This window comes from Lissotriton vulgaris, chromosome 2_1, assembly GCF_964263255.1.
Source record: "Lissotriton vulgaris chromosome 2_1, aLisVul1.2, whole genome shotgun sequence".
Taxonomy (NCBI): Eukaryota; Metazoa; Chordata; class Amphibia; order Caudata; family Salamandridae; genus Lissotriton; species Lissotriton vulgaris.
In genome coordinates, this window is record NC_141687.1 from 1,895,676,308 (window position 1) to 1,895,698,137 (window position 21,830).

A 21,830-nucleotide genomic window follows, 5' to 3' on the forward strand; every position below is an offset into this window, starting at 1 on the left:
CATGCATTAACAACCATAAAAAAGAGAACCACAAATGAGCAGGAAAGGCTCATAAATCATTCTTGCTGGTATGCGGTAGGTCTTTTGATTTCAGATTGGCAGCAAAACGATGAAATTACAGAATAGCTTCCAACGCTCACTGCAACCGAGATGCTATTCTAACAGATATAGGGAGATATTCGGCTTCAAGTATGAACCGGACATAGTTCAGTCAGTCACTAACACAGGATTAACTACTCTTTTTCCGGAGCTTTATATAGCGCGAACTTGACCCGAAGGTATCAGAGCGCTTTACATGAGCACCAGTTGCATTAGAGACTCATTCATTTCGTTAGGCACAGGGTAAGTGGTTTGCCCTGAATCACAGGATGTTGAACGTCCATGCCTTGACTTGAACCAGGTTCCCCATTTTCAGGGTCCATCGCTCTAGCTGTCAGGCCACTTTCTCTATTTAGGAGATATTTATCCAGATTAATTAACCCCTTCCCTGCGGGGTTAATTCCCCCACGGTGCAGGGGGTAGGGGGTGAGCGCGGCGCCGCGGTGTTCGTGACAAGACCAGGCCGTCATGAGTCACGGTGGTGCTGTGCTCATGACGGCTTGTTTTCGTCACGACACAGCCCACTTATTAATTCTCCTGCACAGGCCGGGAATTAACCGCACGTGGGCGGAGCAGCGCCGTTATGACGAGACCAGGCCGTCATGAGCACAGCTCAACTGTGACTCATGACGGCCTGGTCTCGTCATGAGCACACAAGGGTTAATGACCGCTGATCCTGAGACCCTGTCTATAACCCTGTCAGAAGAGAGATTAGCATTTATCTATTTTACCCCCACCCGCCAATTCTACGAGGGTAATGAGGCTAACTGGTCAGCTCTTGTCGTCCCTTGAATTTGGTGGCTCAGCGAGCCATACTGACCCATTCAAGGTGGTAAAAAAGTGTTTATCCAGGTTAGCCTACGCCCCCTGTCTAGTGGTTGCATAGTTAAATCAGGCTATTTCACACTGAGTGATCTCAATGTATTAAACTAACTATTTTCAAAAGTGCATGAGAGTCCTAAAAAGATAATCAGAATGCCTTTCTGCTCAGACTTTATTGAAACTGTCCCTTAAATGTGCCTTTGTGGGGTATGAAAAACACCAATTTTCAGGTTTCACCCACAGTTGTAGTAGCTTTCTGTTGGTGATCTCAAGTGACCAATGCAGACATCTATGTACAGTACAGAAAAGTCTACTTTTTTTAATCCCCTCCAGTAAATGGTTCTTGTTTTCTACTTAATTTAAAGATACCATTTGCTGGGTGGGCTGTCCTTACGCCCCTGGTATTTTTTTGTCAAAATCTATAAAGGACTTAAGGAGTGAATAGTGGTAACTTCGCCACTGTTTTGCTATCCCCTTCACTGTCTCTATGCCCCTGATCCCCCGGCTGCCACCCCCAACTTCCTAGTTTAGGATTTGGCCTGCAGACCCCTCTGTCACCAATTTTTGCAGGATCTTTTTGAAAATGGATATGTAAAGTATTTTTGAGGTGCAGTTCATGCTGGATCATAGCTCAGTTGGCCAAATCATTGGAAAAAAAGTTCCTGTTTCTTCAGAGAGATTAGTTAAAATGTTATCACTGCCATTCACTTTTTTTTAGGTATAATTCAACAATCTCAAATTCACTATTAAGGTTTTAAATCTTTTGCAGCTTTCTCACATTCTTTATAACAGGAAGGATTCCTGCACTCCTCCTCCATCAATCTCAAAGGAGCGGCAAAGTTTGTGGTTCTTTGCTGCCTGAATTGAACACATGCACTCAATAAAAGATGGTTGGGTCACTTAACTAGAATAATTTCATTGAACATATTATTTTCAGAAATTACATTTTTTCTTGTTGCCTAAAAAGTAGACCTGGCAAAGCCTTTGTTTCGTGAATGTACATGTAGCCTGTCATCACCTCTGTAGGAGGGATAATATTATTTGGTGTTGCACTGCTAAACCTGGCTATGACAACCACTTGGCTGAAATAGGATATTTGTGTTTTGTTGGAATTCCACCCCTGCTAACCAGTCATAAAGTGCCTATGCGCCCCCATGAAACTTGGACACATTGGTAATTTCCTAATTGGTGTATTTAACTTGCCTACAAGATCCTAGTGTATGGTACAAAACATGCACAGGGCCTAGAAGTTAAATTCCACTAGTGGGCTTCATTACCTGTTGTGTCATACACTACAGTGGCAGTGCCAATATGGCCTCAGCACTGTGTAGTATGACTGAAGCAGTGTAGAACCTGCAATTGGACCTTTCAAAATAAACCCTTTGACATCTACAAGGATAACAGCATTCATGATAGATATGGGAGAGATCAATAAACTAAATGTTGAACACACCTTTGGTCAGCAGTAACCCCAAAAAATATCTGGAGGCAAGCACAGATTTGCATATGGTCACACAATAGGTAAACCTGTGGCACTTTATACCAGTACTAGGTGTGGATACTTACAACAGAGTATAACTACTAAAACCTTAGCTAGTGGATCATTTCAGAATAGGGGATGCTCAGGTTAAAGTCTTGAAGTTCTTGTGGTTCAACAAAGTATCTTTGATTTCTGTTGAATATGATTTTGAAGCATGATGGATCAGCAGAAATAAAAGGAATGGAGAAGTCCTAAAGTTGTTTCCTAAGTGCAGGGACGCCTTTCCTGCTTAGAACCATCTCCTTTACACAGTCTTTGTGCAATGCTGATCTTGGCTCCATTCAATGCTGATTTTATTTCATGTGGTTTGGGATTTATACTGCATGCCTGAATCTTATGCATTTTTAAATTATTGCTCTCCGGTGATTCAAGATTTTGATAGGCTACACAATTTTTTGCCTGTGGGAATCTTATGAGCTCTTTCAATTTCAAAGTCTTTTTGTAAAGGAAGGTCCAAAGTTTGAGAAATACAGGTATCTAGAAATATTGTGCATGAGTTGCCCGCATCTTCTGACCCTTCAGGGAAGCCAAACATTCTTAAGTTACCTCTGTGTTTGCCGTCTTCCAGTGCTGTGACCTCTTTAGTTAGTACATACACAACAGAAATCTGGTGGTTACAAAGCTATAACGAGAAATGCAATTACTGATTATATAGCCCCCCAACAGTTTGTGACACCATCTAACCTCTCGACACCATCTAACCTCTCATTAGTATGATCTTCCTACAACATAGGAAAGTGGCAATAGGATTTCCATCAACTGCCCTTCGTGGCCAGTGTCATCATCTGGAACTCCTGCTTTCCTACCACAACACCTCATAGTTAAAGAAGGTGCCTATGTGGATTGGATGACATACTAGTCATTGGCGATTCCTCAAGAAAGAAAAGCCCTTGAAAAGACAGTAACCAACTTGGTCGACAGTGTAGACAGTATAAACCTACGATCCTATGTTAGAGCAGTCAATGAAAAGTGTTGGTGCAGTGCAATTAGTGTGAACATTTTAAAAAGGATATGGAAGCAAATAAACACTTTTATTCCAGTTTTGTTTTCAAACCTATTAAAAATAGGGCAGGAGATCGAACGGATCTCCTTTTACTGCTGCTGGAGGCTTGGACCGGCGATGGGCTGGAGCTGGATGATGAAGATTGGCAGGCTGCGATATCCTCTCCTAAGGAGGTCGCGATTCCGGCCCGTCTCCGACTGGTGCAATTAAAGATCTTACATCGTATCTACATGACAGGCCCCCGGCTGTTGCGTATGGGTTATTCTGTGGATGGGTTGTGTAAGTGTGGGTGTGGTATGATGGGTACTTTCCTCCATATTTTATGGGAGTGCCCTGAGGTGGTGTCATTCTGGAACCGTGTGCATGTTGTCATGGAGGAAGTTACGGGCTTGTACCAAATACGCTGCTGATCTACTTGGTCTACTAGTTTCAGCCAAAAGGTGGCCTATTGCCCTGGCTTTCTTCAGGACCCTATCTTTAATGAGCTACTGCATTTAGTGAATAAACATATTTATTCAAAATGTGGTTTATCTAATTAATACCTCCATACAGGCAGGGTGATCTTCACTCCTGTAAGAAATGGTGAAACAAAAAATAGTAAACAATAAAACCCGTAATTACATCTCTATTACTTCATATCATTAGAAGACTGGGACAGATACACTCACCTGTCCTGTGCGAGTTATTGGTCTCATCTCACCTGGTAACCACTCAGGTTTCAGAGACCCCACTGTGGAAAAAGGGTAGGGCTATGACCTTTTTCAAGATTTGCCCGGCGCTAACCGCCCTTGTACCATTCAAATTACCAAGCAATGAGGCAGGCGCCGGAGACCAGAAGGCAGGAAACAGAAGTTTATTCCGACGGAGCAGAACACATCAGATCAGACAACAAGGTATCATCTCGAGGTGCTCTAACAGCCTCTCGGAGGCCTGGCCTCTTATACACTGGTTTATGGCATGTGACCTTTCTTTATTACAATCAGAACATTGTGAAGCAAGAAAAAGACATCCCCGTAATCCTAGTGTCAATCCCACCCCCATATACTTCCACAATAGAGGTCCTCAACCTGCTGATAAGAGGAGGGAGTCATCACGCAGCTGAGTGTTTCGCCAAGTCTTAGGATGTGTGCGCCTGATCATATCCCAGGGGGTGGGGAGGTCCTGATCAACAGTGTGACCTTTGAAGAGAGGTGATTCCATACAATGAGGGGCAGTAAATGGTATTTCCCGGCTTAGGCAATGGCCTCGGACCTGTGTGGACAGTCGGACACGGGGTGAGGGGTCATCAAAGGAGTGGTATTCATGCCGCGTGGATAATCCAGTGCGGAGGGAAGGTTTATCAACAGAGGGGCATTCATGGGAGGAGAGGAGGTGCTGGTCAGGCGCTGGCGTGACTCCCAAGGACAGGGTCATGCAGAAGGGTCATTCCCATGAGGAGGAGGGAGGGGGAGCCAGGGTGCGCGGAGGATGCTTGCTGGGTCAGAGGGGCGCGCTGGCGATCGATCGTGGACAGGGAGACCATGATACCTAAAATGGCTGCCGTGCACGTAGTACGTAGGTGACAAGCTGGCGCAGATGATGTTTAGATCGCAAACTAAAATTCCACAGTCCTCCCTTTTAACATGTCTCGCCAACTTGTCAGTTTGGATCTATCCCCATAAGGCCACGTATCTCTATTTCATAGAGGGGACTCATGTGCTCATTTCGGAAGTCCAAAGTCTTTGGGCACATACAGTTAGAAACAAGGCCGCACAAAGATGGCAGACATTGGATACCCAAGCAACACCCACATAATATCACAACAGGTATCAGCACAAAGGAAAACAACCTCCAACCCCAGTTCTTCAAAGTGTCCCAAAACCAGCTCCTGAGCAACCATCCTTCTTGTTCTTGGTGAACCTCCGAGGAAAGTCTGTGGAGGTGCTCAATGGCTTTGTAGACTGAAGGCGAGTTGTCTGGCACGTAGGTGCAGCAGCTAGATCCGATGATGCAGCATGCTCCTCCTCGGTCGCCTAGGACCACATCCAGGACAAGGCGGTTTTGGAGGGTCACAAGGCGGACCGCCTGAAGCTCTGCCGTGTTGTTAGCGAGGATGCCAGCTGTGATGTTGATCGTTGTTTCTACTGCCTGGGTCAGGTGTCGGATAGCGCGGCTGTTTGCCATTGGGCCCCACAGAGGAACAAGTCCCTTTGCTGCATCTAGGAACTGAGCTCCAGTGGAGTCGGCTTGTTCCATGTCACCTGCACGCCTCTGCAGGTGATGGTTAGCAGGGGCTACATACGTGGGGGGAAGGATGAAGGCAATGTAGCAGGTACCCTTCCAACCTTTCGGGAGCCAGGTGTAAGCTTTGGTGCCACACACAAAGTACATATTTGGAGATGCAACAAAGGAAGGGGGGTCAATTGAGTCCAATGTTCTGGTGACTCGGCAGGCACTGTGACCCACCAGCTGTGTTCCGTGGCCTTCGAGACACACAAGGCCTGTGACATTTATAACAGACAGAGCCACAGTCAGAGTGGCGGTAGTTTGTTTTTGCAGATGAGAGAAGGTGGTTCTGGCTGGATTGTGGAGCACCTGTACTTCGACTCGTTCCTTGGCTGGAATGTCTTTAAGGAAGGTGGCGCCTGTGAGCGCAGGACACAGGGCAGCAGAGGTCTTTCCGGTTTTGTTCAGCCAGAACCCAGAGTAGAAGTGCGACACTGTCTGGCTGGAGGTGGCATTATCCTTGTGGCTCTCTTGCATGAGGATCAACCAGGCGAGGCAGGAGCCGTGAACTGAGAAAGGAGAAGGGATAAAGGGGATGGAGTGTCCAGTGGCATGCGGGAGCAACCCGCAGATCCAGCAGTTCGTAGCATTTGCAGCAAGGTTGTGTTGGTGCAACAGTTGCACGAAGGAATTGTTCCAGAACTCCCTGCGCCTCTCTCGGAGCTGAGGTGACAGAGAGATTAGGTGATGCTCTTTCAGGGGTGTTGGCTGTGCAGTAGGTAGCAGTGCCTCATGAGCCGGTGTGCTTTCCTCCAGAATCCAGAAGGAGGTCATGAGGAGGAGGCAGAAGAGGAAGACAATAAAGAGGGCGATTGTCTTTGATTTGTGCAAATTGCCAGTCTTTGGGTTTCTATAGTGGGTATTTCCTGTTTCTTCCATCATCTTCTTATCTGGCGCTTCCATCATCTTCTTATCTGGCACTTCCATCACCTTCAAGGGGCTCGGTAGCGGGCAGAACCACAGACTTCGTTTAGCTTCTCTCCCGGCAACCCTTGGTTGTGCTTAGGTCACCGTTCTGAGATTCAACTTAGTCCGTGGCCTACTTAGCCGAAGCTCCCTCCTTTCGACGTAGGAAATACCCTTCTCTGGATGGCACAGTGGGATCAGAGAATTTTGCAAGTTTGAGTGCCTCAGTATCAGGATAACAGTTCAATGTCGGTCGGTCTTTGTTCAGGAGCTCTTCTTGGGTGTTGACGCTTTCTGTCGTGGCCAGGTTTGCAGAGACCTTCCGGCAGTGATGCGCGTGCAGCCAGTGCCTCTTCCCCTCCACTCGAAGCGCCGTCCGGGTGGTAATCAGCACTTGCCAGGGGCCCGTCCACCGAGGTTCCAGACTCTTGGTCCGCTGGAAATTTCGTATCAGCACGAAATCTCCCGGTTGGATGTCATGGCCGGGGCCCCTGGAAGCATCGGGGATGGCCTGCTGCACCTGTTGATGAATGACAGACAACGTCTTAGTTAATTTGCACAAATAATCAGACAGTAGAACGTCCGGGACGTCATGAATGGAGGTTGGCTTGGGAGCAGTCCAGAGGTTCATCGGTCGCCCGAATACAACCTCGTAGGGGGTCAAATGATGCTTGGTGGGAGTGGAGCGCATCGATAACAATGCCAGTGGGAGGGCATCCGGCCATTTAAGTCCAGTGGTGGCCACTATTTTTGACAATTTCAGCTTCAGTGTGGCATTATGGCGTTCCACCAGGCCGGCGGATTGGGGGTGGAAGACTGCATGGAATCTCTGTTTCACCCCCAACCCCTTTAGGATTAGTTGGATAACCTCAGCTATGAAGTGGGGGCCATTGTCGCTCCATAAAATTCGGCAAAGGCCATAGCGAGGGAAGAATTCTTTCAGTAGTACTTTGGCAGTAGTCATGGCAGTGTTGTCACGGGTTGGATAGGCCTCTACCCATTTGCTGAAGGCACATACAATGACTAGTACATACTTCAAGCCCTGGCATCTCTCTAGTTGGATGTAGTCCATCTGAAGGACTTCAAAGGGGTGATTGGGGGTCCCAAACCCTCCCCGGGGTACCACAGTTCCTTTCCCAGGGTTGTGTTGTAAACAGATAAGGCACTGTTGGACTAGACGTCTGGCTGAGTCGGGGATTTTGTCGTTGTGCCAGACTTTGGAAATGAGTTCGATCATGGGTGCAGATGCTATGTGTGCGGGGGAATGAGCCATTGTCAGTATGGGGATCAGGTATGAGTCAGGCAGCAACCATTTGTTTGCATCTTTTGTTCGCCAGCAGCCCTCATCATCCTTCAAACCCACCCCTGCCCATTCAGTCAGTTCGTGAGGGGTGCTGGCCGACTGGATGTCCCTGATCATTTCCCTTGCGTCAGTCCATTTCTCTGCTTGTGACCCGGTCACATATATGCGTGTTATCGTCCTATTCTCAGCTGTGGTTCGTGCAGTGATGTCGGCCAGTGCATTCCCTTGCCCAACTAAGTCTGTCACCCTTTTGTGTGCCTGACATTTGATCACTGCTAATCGTTTGGGGAGGAGAACTGCTTCAATCAGGGCGGAGACTAGATCTCCGTGGAGGATAGGGGTGCCATGGGACGTCAGGAATCCCCTCTCCCTCCACAGGAGCCCAAAATGGTGGACCACCCCGAAGGCATACTGGCTGTCTGTATATACGTTCGCAGTGGTCCCTGTGGCTATGATGCATGCTCGTGTGAGGGCTTTCAGTTCTGCTGCCTGGGCAGATCGTTGTGTGATGCAGGCTGTCTCAACTACTGTTCGGGCTGTTGTAACTGCATAGGCAGCTGAAGTGGTGCCATCTGGGAGTTTGATGCATGAACCGTCTACCCATAGCTCTCCATCGGGGTCAGTGAAAGCAGTGTCTCGGAGGTCAACTCTACTCCTAGTTTGTTCGTCCGTGAGGGTCACACAGTCGTGTATGGGAGGAACGTCGGGGTCATTTTCAGGCAGGGGCAACAATGTGGCAGGATTCAAAGTCGTGCATCTCTTTAGTGTGATGTGGGGTGCAAGTAGCGTCAGTTCGTACCCTGTCAGTCGTGCGCTAGTCAGGTGTTGGGTCTTCGTCTGGTTCAAAAGGGTGTCAACTGCATGGGGTACCAACACAGTGAGAGGGTTTGAAAGTACGATCCCTTCGCTCTGACGGATAGAGACAGCAGCGGCAGCTACTGCTCAAAGGCAGGCAGGTAAAGCTCTGGCTACAGGATCAAGAGTGGCGGAGAAGTAGGCACAAGGGCGCTGCTTAGGACCTATAGATTGAGTTAGGACAGACAATGCACACCCCTCCCTTTCGTGGGTGAAGAGGGAGAAGGGTTTGGAGTAATCCGGCGTTCCGAGGACGGGTGCTGAGCAGAGTGCATCCCGTAATTCCTTAAAGGAGGCTTGACACTCAGTGGTCCAAGGAAGCGGGGAGGGGACATCTTTGGTCAACAGGGTAAGTAATGGTTTCACAATGAGGCTGTAATTAGGTAACCACTGTCTGCAGAAAGAAGTTAGGCCAACCAAAGAGCGGACTTGCTTTTGTGTTTTGGGGACAGGGGTGTCTAGGATGGTTTGGATTCGGTCGGGTGTGAGTTTCCTCCCTTCTTTGGACAGGAGATGGCCTAGGTATGTCACTTGCGGCTGGCAGAACTGTAATTTCTTTTTGGAAACTTTGTGGCCATTGTCTGCGAGAAAGTGTAAGAGTTGGACAGTGGCTGTGATTGCCAGTGGGGTGGTGTCGGCTGCCAAAAGGATATCATCGACATATTGGATCAACACCACTCCATCTGGTAGCTGGAAGGCATCCAGCTGTCTTTTGAGGGCCTGGCTGTAAATGCTCGGGCTTTCAGTGTACCCCTGGGGAGCTCTACAGAATCGGTACGAGCGGGATTTTAAAGTGAAGCCGAAGAGATAACGGCTGTCTGGATGGATGGGGATAGAGAAAAACGCATTCTTAAGGTCGATAACAGTGAAGGTGGAGGCAGTGGGCGGGATGAGGGTCAGAATGGTGGTGATGTCCGAGACCACGGGGTATTGGGGTACAACCACTTTGTTAATCTCTCGCAGGTCGATGATGAAGCGATACGCTTTCTCATCTCCTTCACCTTGCTTCTTGACAATAGGTAGGATTGGGCTGTTGCAGACGTTGCTAACCACTTCTTCAACCACTCCTGCATTTACCAGAGACTGAATGATCGCTACCAGTGCCTTCTTGCCCTCGGGGGATATCCGATATTGTGAGATTTTCGGGAGCATAGCGTCCTGTTTTACAGTTATATGAATAGGGTCAATCATCATTCGTCCCACATCAGAGTCATTTTTGGCCCATAGGTACGGGGGCAGGGTGCCAAGTAAAGACAGGTCCGCGTCAGTTATGGAGCACATGTGTCGTGCAGGGCAAGATTTGGGTGTGTCCGGATTGTCGTACAGGATGACTCGGATTCCATCCGGGGAACATCTAATGGTGGCTCGAAAATGTTTCAGTAAGTCGATACCCATAATGGCGTCAGGGGAGTTGGAAGAGAGCAGAAATGTTGTGTCAGTGGTGTTGCTTTCTAGGTCGAAGGTGATAGGTACGGACAGGGGGTTAGTGGAGGGCGTCCCATCGAAACCTATCGATGTAATGTGTGAGCCAGACAAGGGTGCCCTTGGAATCAGTCGTTTCGATAACACACTACGTGTCGCCCCAGTGTCTACCAAAAATGGAGACTCTGTACCCAGGACCTTAGCGGTGACGTAAGGACCTTGCTGGTCAACACAGAGCTCGACTGGATCCCTCCCTTGCCCCTGGCAGTCCTATGCAAAGTCGGGGGTATTTTCACCTTCGGACAGCTGATATTGGTTCTGCCGAGGACGGTCAAATGTGTTCAATCTCCCTGATCTGTCATTGTTGGTGTCGTCAGTGTGCCCTCGTCCTTGTACTCTATTTCTCGGCCCTCCTGCCACATCCCTGGAGTCCCTATTTCTATTCATCTCTAGCAGAACCGGACACTGGGATTTCCAGTGGCCGAACCCTTTGCAGAAGGCGCATTGGTCATTGCTAATGTCTCTACGTCCAGTGTGGGGTGTTGGGGTGTGATCTTTAGGAGGTGGATTTCTGGGGGTGGTCGATTGGTAGTTCCCCCTGTTGGGTTCCCGTCCGACCGCTATACCTTGTATCTGGGCTATCATCACTCTTTCTTTCAAATCTTTCTTCTTTTTCTCGGATGCCCTATCATTCTCATTCTTCTGGTGCTCGTAATACTGAGCCATCTGAAGGATAGCTGCGGGTTTGGAGGCCCCCCAACTACTCTCACTCGTCTGCAGTTTTTGGGAGACCTCTTGTGATAGGCCCTTTACATAATTTTGTACAAACAGGTGCTGTCCGGTTGCGGTGGTCATGTCTTGGCCACTGTAGTCGGAGAACACTGTCTCGAATCGGGAGAAGTATTCTGACACATCTTCCTGGGGTTTCTGTCGACAGGCCGTGACTATCGACCAGTCTACCTTCCTTTCTGGGATCAGCGTCTTTAATTTCTGAACTAATTTGTCTGGAAGTTCTAGTATGTCCTTTACTGGTTTCCTTCCTGGCTCTCGCTGTCTATCTAGTTTACCGAGTTGGTCCCAGGTATGTCCAAACAGATCCGTGTGGTCAGCCTTCCGGATTTGCTTCCACACGTCAGCTGGCAGGCATAACCCGAAGAACAAGTCAATGTCCGCTAAAGTCATTATCGTCGAACCCAAGGCTGTGCCTAATTCGGTATAAAATGCTGTCGGGTTCTTTCTTAAATCGGGCAGAGTTTGTTTAAAGGTTAGGATATCTTGTCGGTCCCATGGTTAGTAAACCCAATTGTACACAACTCTCCCTTTTGCATCCGCATCATTAATATCATCGCTTGTTCCCTGGCCACGTGGTGGGATCCAATAAGGGGCCGCCTCTCTGATGGGCATCATAGTATTGGCTACTTCTACTGAGGTCGTTTCAGGGACTGTAACCTTGGTTTCTGGTTTTTGCTCCATGAGATGGCGGAAGACCTCAAGCATCTGCATGAAGAGCTCCGTCGCCTCACATTCAGCCCCATCTCCAACATCAATCTTCCTATACAGCTTTGTTAGTTTAGCGGGGCCCTTACTCTGATACCTATCTTCATATGCGTTCAGGGTGTGGTAGCTGAATCGCAAAATGAAATGCCGTCTGTGGCTGTCGGCATGTGAATTATATATGCTCATTGTGTATTCTTCGCTTTCCCTTCGTTCTACTAATGTCTTTGCTATTTTGTCGATCCCATCCCGCTCATCTTTGCTCAACCTATTTGGTCTGGCTGGTGGTTGTTTGCTAGCCTCAGGGTCGTCTGACGATGTTGTTAATGTGGCCGGTGCAGAGGCCATGACGGCTGGTGCACTAGCACTAAGGTCACTTTCGCTCGCACCCGGGGCTTGCAAACTTTGTTGGCAGGGGGCATATGGAGGGGGCATGTAGATGATTGGGGGACCTAGCAGTAACTCATCGTTCGCCCGTTGTTTGGAGGGCACTTCAGGGTAGAGCGCAGAGGGGGTCCTAACAGGACATTGACCTGTCGACCCTGGTTCGTGGTTTTGTGTAGCTTTCTTTCTTTCTTTTATTTCTTCTTCTAGTTGCTTAGCGGCTAGGTGGGCTGCCTTTCGTAATTCTTTCCCTATTTTTGCCTCTTCTCTTTTCTTTCGTTGTTCCGTTTCCTTGCGCCACATGCCGATACTGTCGAGCATAGTGGGCGTGGTCTTATTTTTCTGAAGCGCTATTTCTAATACTTTTATTTTATGATCGTCAAAGGAACCTATCAGTGGCCACTGACTTTCAGGGTTCTTCTTTGTATATTTATGCCATAACTTAGTATAAGCTATAGCGACTAGTCCATGCTTAGTGAACATGTCCTTATTAGGGGTGCCCTCCAGTGGAGCTGGATGGTTCATCTCTAATAAGCGGTCCGGGCTGTACAGGCTACCAACCAGTGGGGAGAAGATAGGCATGACGGGTTACAACGGGGACAAAGGTCTGCACTACCTATCTTATCACGGCGGACAAAGACTAGACAGAATTTTCTATTCTACGTTGTTTGTAGGCCGTGAATACCTCAAAAGAACCAATACAGAACACTTAATGTACGGTCAATCAAACAATCAGTGGGGAGAATAAGTGGGTACGGAAAGTTTGCGTTACCCACCCTTTCTCTACCCGCAAAGAGAGACCTTGTTCTTCCCTGTTTGCAGACAAAGAATCTCCAGACAATAATCCCCGAACGGTAGTTCGGGAAAACAGTGGGGGAGGAAGATAGGCACGACGGATTACAACGGGGACAAAAGTCTGCGTTACCTATCCTTCACTGTTTGCAAAGAGAGAGCCTGTTATTTTCTCCGTTTGCAGACGGTGAATCTCCAGAGGGTTCAACAAAGCGTAATACTAGTATTATCCAAACAAAACAATTATTCCTCAGTTCGTCGTGTTTACACGACCTTACCCGGACCGCATGGACGGTTTCCTGTCTTCTGAATCCAGCGCCTGATCGTCCTCTCTTCTTTGTGATGTCCGTGGCACTCCTGATGGTTCCCAGTCAGGACCGTAGATCACTCGAGAGAGGTCTGTTCGGAACTAGTGAAGGTCGGATGATCGGCTGTCAGACGAGGGTCTATCGGACACGAGCTCTTCCCGATCGTTGCAGTCGTTCACTCTGTCGTCGGGACCTCTCCCACTGGATCCACGTGTCGCTGATGGGCCTCACGCTTTGGGACGCCAATTGTGGAAAAAGGGTAGGGCTATAACCTTTTTCAAGATTTGCCCGGCGCTAACCGCCCTTGTACCATTCAAATTACCAAGCAATGAGGCAGGCGCCGGAGACCAGAAGGCAGGAAACAGAAGTTTATTCCGACGGAGCAGAACACATCAGATCAGACAACAAGGTATCATCTCGAGGTGCTCTAACAGCCTCTCGGAGGCCTGGCCTCTTATACACTGGTTTATGGCATGTGACCTTTCTTTATTACAATCAGAACATTGTGAAGCAAGAAAAAGACATCCCCGTAATCCTAGTGTCAATCCCACCCCCATATACTTCCACAATAGAGGTCCTCAACCTGCTGATAAGAGGAGGGAGTCATCACGCAGCTGAGTGTTTCGCCAAGTCTTAGGATGTGTGCGCCTGATCATATCCCAGGGGGTGGGGAGGTCCTGATCAACAGTGTGACCTTTGAAGAGGGGCGATTCCATACAATGAGGGGCAGTAAATGGTATTTCCCGGCTTAGGCAATGGCCTCGGACCTGTGTGGACAGTCGGACACGGGGTGAAGGGTCATCAAAGGAGTGGTATTCATGCCGCGTGGACAATCCAGTGCGGAGGGAAGGTTTATCAACAGAGGGGCATTCATGGGAGGAGAGGAGGTGCTGGTCAGGCGCTGGCGTGACTCCCAAGGACAGGGTCATGCAGAAGGGTCATGCCCATGAGGAGGAGGGAGGGGGAGCCAGGGTGCGCGGAGGATGCTTGATGGGTCAGAGGGGCGCGCTGGCGATCGATCGTGGACAGGGAGACCATGATACCTAAAATGGCTGCCGTGCACGTAGTACGTAGGTGACAAGCTGGCGCAGATGATGTTTAGATCGCAAACTAAAATTCCACACCACCCTATAGGAAAATCAATTTACTTCAGTCGGAGTACCTCCAATTGTATACCTGGAATAGTTTTATTCATATTCCCAGTCCCTTCACTTCATCTTAAAAACTGCCCTCTTGAAAAAAAGCACCTCTGAACCTCTGTTCCCTGGCCAGACGGACACAATGACATAGCTCAGATGTACATATTCTGCTGGTTATATGCTTTGGATGATAACTCGCAATACTCAAATGACCATATTATTTCCGACTAATGTATGATTTAAGACATACTGAACCAATATGCAGTCCATAATAGTTATCTAAACACTGCATAACCTACTTCATAAGTCATGCAAACATCGTCAAGCTGCTTTATCAAGGCTATCACATTGGCTTCTAGGCTTGTCAGCAAAAAACGGTTCTACTGAGTCCTTAACTCGTTATCATGGCAAACTCAGTGTGAGAATCCCAGCCCAAAAAGGACTTACTCGAGAAAGCATGTCACTTTGTGAGCAGTGCCGTGTGCGCTATACAGCCTCCTTGCTCACAAACTGTCAGATATACCGGAAAGTCCGATCTTGCCAAAAAGTTAGCTATTAAGCGCATATGACACCGAGTGTACCGAACACGAAGGCCATTTTACATGCAAGGGATAACACTGCAAGTGTCAACATAACCCCTGTAGCAGCAATACACAACCGCCAAAAGGTCCATTATGCCGTCCACTTACCTCTCCGTTGGTGCCTTGGACTTCACCTAAGTTCGTGGGAGGTACCGAGGCACTGGAGAGTCTGCATTTTCAAACCGGGCCCTCGATGCACGTCGCGTCACGTTATTGACGTTGCATCACGTGCTTAGAATACATGATGACGTTGTGTCATGTGTAAGGACTACAGGATGACATCACTAAAGGAGGCCTGTAGTTCCTCTACTCGTCATGGCGAGATATTCAAAACTTTATCGCTACCAACCAAAGTACAAAAATACAAGTAGTGACTCGCCTGAATGCACATGGGAGCGAGTAGGTTATTAAACACAAAATTCCCAAGATATGTTGGCAATCCCTGTTTCAATATACGGACTGATAAAGTGTTCGTCGATGGACAATAAAGTATTATTAAATAAATACGGCCTAGCTTGTCCTGGTATTGATTGTACTCTGATCCAATCAGAAAGAAAATAAACTCTGGTTAAAAAATCACACCTAACTGGTGTACTTATGCGGTTTGTATTGTGAGTCCTCATTCAAAGTTGCGAAATGATGGTTAATAATTATTGTACTCGAGGACCAACAACAACTAGAGTCATCTGTTACATAACTTCTCATAGGGACACAGTCTTAAACATCATTACTAATATGTAATGCGATAACTGTACACATGGTCTTCTGACCATCAAGAAAACTCAATCAAACTGATTAACTCCAAGCTGTGAGTTAACAATAGTAATCCAAAAGATCAATATTGTGTATACAACTAATGCCTGTTCCTAACTGAAAGTTGGAACACTGTGCAAAAAGCCTTTATAGCAACGTCCAGGGTATTGCATCATTCAGTCCCTGGGTGTTACTATGCAATTTAAACACCCATTTCTGTTCTTTATTAAAAAGGAATTTGGCTTTGTTGTTAACATGAGGTGGTATGTATGATTTCTCCAACACTGTCCACGAAAAATCATCAGGCATGTTTTTGAATTCAGCGTAGTGTCTTGTTAGCTTGGTGTTACTCTTTCTACAGCGGAATGTACTTTTATGTTCTAGCATTCACAGTCGCACTTTGCGAGTTGTCATGCCTACGTACTGATATCCACACGGACACTTGATTAGGTGGACCAAATTCTCACTGTTACAATTGGAGAAACTTGTTTGTATCCATGGCCTAGATATCCCAATATCTATTGCTTTAGATTGTTTGGTCTGGGGACATATCAAACAGCCACCGTATGGAAAATGGCCTTGGACAGGTGGCACATCCCACAATTTACCAATCTTCTTAGGTCCTGATTGTCTTTGGAAGTGTATGTACCAGGGTGTCTCGTAAATTGTGCCCTCGTTTGAAGGCAAAGAGAGGCATTGGTAGCTTTTCTTTCTTTGTATTCAGGAAACGCCAGTTTTTTCGAATACATCTCTGTATGCCATTACTGAGAGTGCTGAATGTATTGACAAAAGTCAAACGCCCCAGGGGAGGTTTATCAATTTTAGGTTCCAAAAGAGCCTCTCTATGATTATTAGAGGCACGTTTGCATGCTTGCTTGACCAATTTCCGGGGGAACATCTTATCAAAGAGTTGGTTGGAAAGATTTCTTGCATGATGTCTGTATTTGTCCATTGTAGAACATTTGCATCTCAACCGTAAAAATTGGACAAACTGCAGATTGTCTCTGAATGACTTAGGGTGTTGGCTGTCATAGCGTAGAAGTGAATTGCGGAATAATTCACTTTCCAATCCATTCGATGTTACAAGGATAGATAAGTCCAGTAAAGAGATTCTGGGTTTGTTCACCTCAAAAGTAAATCTGAGATAGTCATTGCGAGTATTCAGCCATGTATGGAAGAGTTTAGCTGACTCCTCATCTCAACGCTATACCACCAAAGTATCATCAATGTAGTGCTTCCATGGTCTAATAGACTTATGGAAGGGATTCATGTTCGTTAGTACGTGTTCTTGCTCAAAGTTATGAACATACTGGTTTGCCAGACTCGGCGCCTACACACTCCCCATACTGGTTCCAGACACCTGGAGATAAAAAGTTTCCTCAAATTGGAAGAAGTTCTCTTTCATGGCCAGGAATGCTAGTGTCATGATGAAGTTTACTGGACTGATTGAATTTAACTCTGTGTTGTTGCGCATATCTGAGATGGTTTCTAGAGTTTCATCTTGAGGTATAGATATATAGAGGGATTCCACATCAAATGAGACTAATAAATCACACTCGGGTTCGAAATCTACTGTTTGTAATAGTCTCAGTACATCCTAAGTAAGTTGGCATTTTTGCACTATTGGCCTCAGAAAGAAATCTACAAATGTAGATAGGGGCTCAAAACAAGAGCCTATGCCCGATATAATGGGTCTACCCGGCGGTGGCCTTTGTGCTTTGTGCACAAAGGCCACCTTTAGTTAGTCTTTACTTAGGACAGAGACTTTGGAGCAAAGAGATCCTCTCAGCTTATTTTGTGATTTACTGTCCTTCTGACTCATCCTCGATTCAGCTGCTGGAAAGACTTTCCTTAGGCTTTGGATATCATCTAGCATGATTTTTTTGTTTCAATTTGTTTATAGGGATTTTATATTTCATGTTACAAATTTATACATCATCATTAACACATGTTGACAGGTGTTTGCAGGCGTTTGGATGGTACCTGTGTAGAGGAGATCATGATATCATCTAGCATGATATTAGTATTAGATTTGGTTTCTTGAGCCAAATGGTGTAAAGACCATAGTCTCTTAAAATAAGTTCCATATTACCAGCCTGATCTGTCTTTGGTTTTATAGAAGACTGTGCAGTTGGGGACCTGATTTAGGTCTTGTCTGGCTTGTTTTAATTCCTTTAGTCTCCTTCAAGTCTTTATCTCCACTGACCACCATGTTGTCTGGGTACAGATATTCAAAGAGTGGCGAATGAGGACAGCTTTTTGAGACTGTGACAATAAGAGAGCTAGAAAAGAAAATAATGCATGCAATAAGATTGTTCAGTGATGTTATTCTACAGCACCTTCTTAAGGAGATTACGTGAAGTTCTAAGTGGGGAATGGAAGAGGGCAGTCTGTGATGACTTCCAGTTGACCGTTGTATGAAGGTGGCTGATCCTTAGTGCCAAGTGCAGTGTGTTACTAATGAGATTAGTAAGACTCTTGTGAATCTTGTCATTCTAGTACAGTTGTTGTTGCTGTGAAGCCATTCTGGGCTGGCCAGAGAGAGATACATTGGATCAGTAGGTGAAGATAAGGGAGACTTGGCTTCTATGTACTTCTCTCAGGGTGCCATAAGTTAAATCATGGAGAGAGCCATGCTTCCCTGACCATGGAAGTGAATGTCAGAGATGCCTGAAAAATAACAGTCACACTAATAAACAATCACCAATGTACTCTAGAAAGGATTAAAAATTAAGACCTTGATAGAAATAGGAGAGCTTGCATTTCGTGCCTCTGTCTAAAGCGAGTGTTTCAGATGTTAGAGTGGCATTAGTTATTTTGAAGTCAGGCATCGCTTGCGTCTCTTAGCGCAGCTCTCTTGAGAGAGATAAGGACCGTTCTTGAAAGGAGCTCCATCAGACTGAGAAGGGAATTTGAGCGATCCTAGTTGGTAGAAAGGTGTTTTGAGCACTGATTTTGCCATTCCGGAAGCAGCATTACCATGTCACTCAGAGATCCCTTGTTGGTCCCAAAAGAGAAAACGAGGTTCATGAACTGGATTCCACCTCTTGCATCTTGGAAAAAAAACCTGCAGGCAAAGTAATGCTGCATTGCCGTGAGGCGGGATAGCTCTAGGCAGCCATCTTGGTCGGGCATTGACCACTACCCCTTTGAAGCTGTTCTGAGATGGACATGGAGAGATACAAATTATGAGCAGGTGAAGATACGTGGAAAAATGCGCTGTGAGATTTGGTCTCTGTGGGCTCCTCTCTGGGTCTCATGTGCTACATCCTCGAGAATGCCATGTTACCCTGCCTATGGAAGGGAATGACAGTGAAGCTTGAAACCAACACATTGCACAGTCCTAATTATTCCAGCAAACAAAAAACAGCTGTACTAAAGTTAGTGTGTTCCTGAAAGTGGGCCAGGATTAATGCAGTTCACCTCTAACAGATGCACCTCCAATCTTCACCCCACACACGCCTATGAGATATGTGCTTCATTGTGATTTCTCAAACTACACTATATGATTGTGCTCTGTCTGTGGCATTTATAAAATGGACTATAAAGCATTAATGCTGGAGTCTTGCTAGCATGTATTCACTAGAACTAGTGCCTAAAATGATAACTTGTATAAAGAACTAACTTTGAAAAGGTAATTTAGAACAAGACTCGCCTTTTAAAAGTAAGGCCTACTGCCCTGGCCAATGCATGGCAATAACATAATGCGATAAGCTAGCATTTTAAAAGTGTGCTTCTTGTGCAAAGCCAAACAAAAGATAATGATGGACGGAGCATTTGAGCAAATCAAACACTCACCCCCAGTCAACTGATCTGGGTTTAATCCATCACCATTCTTTAGCTCTCTCAGCCACCTGAGTTCAGACATGGCCATATGCAAATCAGTCTGACCCTGTGCCTCATGGGAACAGTCCAGCCCGAACTGCCAAGCCATGTCTTCCCTGGACCGGAAACAAGTATCCTGAGACCGGTTTCAGATTCATAATCCTCATCAGCCAGCCTATCTTGAATCCAGTGGCCAAGTGAGCAAGGGACTCACGTCCGAGCATACCCTGCCAACTTAGGGCGAACAAAGCGAATCAAAAGGGGATGATGGACGGAGCGTTTGAGCAAATCAAACACTCACCCCCAGTCAACTGATCTGGGTTTCATCCATCACCATTCTTTAGCTCACTCAGCCACCCCAGTTCAGACATGGCCATATGCAAATCAGTCTGACCCTGTGCCTCAGGGGAACAGTCCAGCCCGAACTGCCAAGCCATGTCTTCACTGGACCGGAAACAAGTATCCTGGGGCTGGTTTCGGATTCATAAACCTCAGCAGCCAGGCTATCTTGAATCCAGTGGCCAAGTGAGCAAGGGACTCACGTCTGAGCATACCCTGCCAACTTAGAGTGAACAAAGCGAAACAAAAAAGGGTTGATGGACGGAGCGTTTAAGCAAATCAAACGCTCACCCCCAGTCAACTGATCTGGGTTTAATCCATCACCATTCTTTAGCTCACTGAGCCACCCCAGTTCAGACATGGCCATATGCAAATCAGTCTGACCCTGTGCCTCATGAGAACAGTCCAGCCCAAACTGCCAAGCCATGTCTTCCCTGGACCGGAAACAAGTATCCAGGGACCGGTTTCGGAATCATAATCCTCATCAGCCAGGCTATCTTGAATCCAGTGGCCAAGTGAGCAAGGGACTCACGTCCGAGCATACCCTGCCAACTTAGGGTGAACAAAGCGAAACAAAAGGGGATGATGGACAGAGCATTTGAGCAAATCAAACACTCACCCCCAGTCAACTGATCTGGGTTTAATTCATCACCATTCTTTAGCTCACTCAGCCACCCCAGTTCAGACATTGCCATATGCAAATCAGTCTGACTGTGGCTCATGGGAACAGTCCAGCCCGAACTACCAAGCCATGTCTTCCCTGGACCGGAAACAAGTATCCTGGGACCGGTTTCGGATTCATAATCCTCATCAGCCAGGCTATCTTGAATCAAGTGAGCAAGGGACTCACGTCCGAGCATACCCTGCCAACTTAGGGCGAACAAAGCGAAACAAAAGGGGATGATGGACGGAGCGTTTGAGCAAATCAAACCCTCACCCCCAGTCAACTGATCTGGGTTTAATCCATCACCATTCTTTAGCTCACTCAGCCACCCCAGTTCAGACATGGCCATATGCAAATCAGTCTGACCCTGTGCCTCATGAGAACAGTCCAGCCCAAACTGCTAAGCCATGTCTTCCCTGGAACGGAAACAAGTATCCTGGGACCGGTTTCGGATTCATAATCCTCATCAGCCAGGCTATCTTGAATCCAGTGGCCAAGTGAGCAAGGGACCCACATCTGAGCATACCCTGCCAAATTAGGGCAAACAAAGCGAAACAACAGGGGATGATGGACGGAGCGTTTGAGCAAATCAAACACTCACCCCCAGTCAACTGTCCTGGGTTTACTCCATCACCATTCTTTAGCTCACTCAGCCATCCCAGTGCAGACATGGCCATATGCAAATCAGTCTGACCCTGTGCCTCATGGGAACAGTCCAGCCTAAACTGCCAAGCCATGTCTTCCCTGGACCGGAAGCAAGTATCCGGGGACCGGTTTCGGATTCATAATCCTCATCAGCCAGGCTATCTTGAATCCAGTGGCCAAGTGAGCAAGGGACTCACGTCTGAGCATACCCTGCCAACTTAGGGCGAACAAAGCAAAACAAGAGGGGATGATGGACGGAGCGTTTGAGCAAATCAAACACTCACCCCCGGTCAACTGATCTGGGTTTAATCCATCACCATTCTTTAGCTCACTCATCCACCCCAGTTCAGACATGGCCATATGCAAATCATTCTGGCCCTGTGCCTCATGGGAACAGTCCAGCCCGAACTGCCAAGCCATGTCTTCCCTGGACCGGAAACAAGTATCCTGAGACCGGTTTCAGATTCATAATCCTCATCAGCCAGCCTATCTTGAATCCAGTGGCCAAGTGAGCAAGGGACTCACGTCCGAGCATACCCTGCCAACTTAGGGCGAACAAAGCGAATCAAAAGGGGATGATGGACGGAACGTTTGAGCAAATCAAACACTCACCCCCAGTCAACTGATCTGGGTTTAATCCATCGCCATTCTTTAGCTCACTCAGCCACCCCAGTTCAGACATGACCATATG